Source organism: Echinococcus granulosus (genome assembly GCF_000524195.1).
Source record: "Echinococcus granulosus chromosome Unknown EG_S00262, whole genome shotgun sequence".
In the NCBI taxonomy this organism is placed as follows: Eukaryota; Metazoa; Platyhelminthes; class Cestoda; order Cyclophyllidea; family Taeniidae; genus Echinococcus; species Echinococcus granulosus.
In genome coordinates, this window is record NW_020170642.1 from 44756 (window position 1) to 46802 (window position 2047).

Here is a 2047-nt window from a genome sequence, read left to right on the forward strand (position 1 = left end):
AGTTCATTTTATAACGTTCGTTTTACAACGGGATTCATGTTTCCTACATCTCAAGCATAGTTATATTACTTTATCCTATTTAGATAATATGGGTCTATACGAAAATCAATGCTCTTGCAGCAAATGTCAAAAAATCCAGGAGATCATCAAACATTTATGATTTAACATCAACCTTGGAGAATGTCATTTCATCCGCTCATCATTGCACTCCCATTATCCTCTGTATGCCGTTTCGAAATCAAAGCTGACAACCCAGTGATAATGTCGCTGATACCAATTTACTTATAACACCGATTAACAAAACCTGCACGGTTTAGCAATTTATGGGGACTTTAAACTTCTTATGGTTTATAAGCATTTCACAGGGGCTCGATCTGGACCATATTTTCCTCTTGAAAGACGTAAGAATTGATAGAGTGGAAAAGGAGACATATAGACAGATCGCTGACACACTAAGACAACGGCTAAGGCCGTATGTAGATGAGCGGTCCAAATGCATGCCGTAATGTAAAAATTTTACGATATAAGAAAAATAATCAGGACTATTTTTCTTCTATTCACTTAAGTAGGTGGACTAGGTGGTACTGAAATAATGCAAACAACAAGCTCACTACTATACTTTAGCTGCCTCTTAGAATAGTATGTAACATTGAGTGTTTTCAGAATGCATTAGGATGAAGACTACTCAAGCGGGTGATCCTTTACGATGAGTGGAAACTTGAGTTAATTTAATGTCATTTTCTGACTCGTGGGTCGCATTACGGGTCCTAAAACGGCTAAGTTTTCGTGAAGCAAATACGTTTTTCAAACACAGCACAGAGACAGCAAAGTGAATAGCAAAGTCACCAAAATTTTAAAATGCTTTCTTATACTGTGTAGACTTTTAAAATAGAAGACATTTCTGATAACTCAACTTAAACGTCTAACTTTACAGTGTCCTTTGCATCTAGATAAAATGGTCCATGTCTACGATTTTCCACTAATTTAATGAAAATGATTAAAAATTTCTTATTCTATCACCTGATACAAAATACAATCTCTTAAGATGACCTGCGCACAAACAATAAAACAAGTCTTGTGCGAACATTAAGGAAAACCTGGGACTGCGCTTTTTTTTAAGCTGACAGCATTGCGGTTCCCGATTGAAAAAAAATGAAAATGAGTAGCAAAGTATTTTACCTTTTACACAATAATTATGAACTTTGACATTCATAATCAGTCATTATAACTTTCAAATGTCGTAAGAGTAAGAAGATAACCTGAAATCAAAATATGTAGAAATATAAACAAGCTGCTATTTTGCTTGCAATATTAAAGTAGAATATAGCAGAAGTCAACAATTTTTTAGTAAATAAAATATTACAGGATTCGTTTAAAACCTTTCATTCAAATCTTTTAGATAACTAGTAAATGGATGAACCAATATAAGTGTATAAACACTAAAACTACCCACTTACACATCACAACGGGCCAAAACACAAGAAGCTTTGGAGCTAAAGTAGATAAAAGCGACGAATTGGAGACTTTAAGGCAATCGAAAAAGCATAGAATAATAACAAATAACTCACCGCTCTCAGGAGGAACTGCAGATGTCAAAAACACTTAGATGTTTTACTGTTATGCAGTAATTTATCATATAAACACTCAATAAAATGGCCCAGTAAAGTCGTCTATAGTAGAAATAAATAGCCACAGGAAGCCAAAATCCAGGAGATCATCAAACATTTATGATTTAACATCAACCTTGGAGAATGTCATTTCATCCGCTCATCATTGCACTCCCATTATCCTCTGTATGCCGTTTCGAAATCAAAGCTGACAACCCAGTGATAATGTCGCTGATACCAATTTACTTATAACACCGATTAACAAAACCTGCACGGTTTAGCAATTTATGGGGACTTTAAACTTCTTATGGTTTATAAGCATTTCACAGGGGCTCGATCTGGACCATATTTTCCTCTTGAAAGACGTAAGAATTGATAGAGTGGAAAAGGAGACATATAGACAGATCGCTGACACACTAAGACAACGGCTAAGGCCGTAT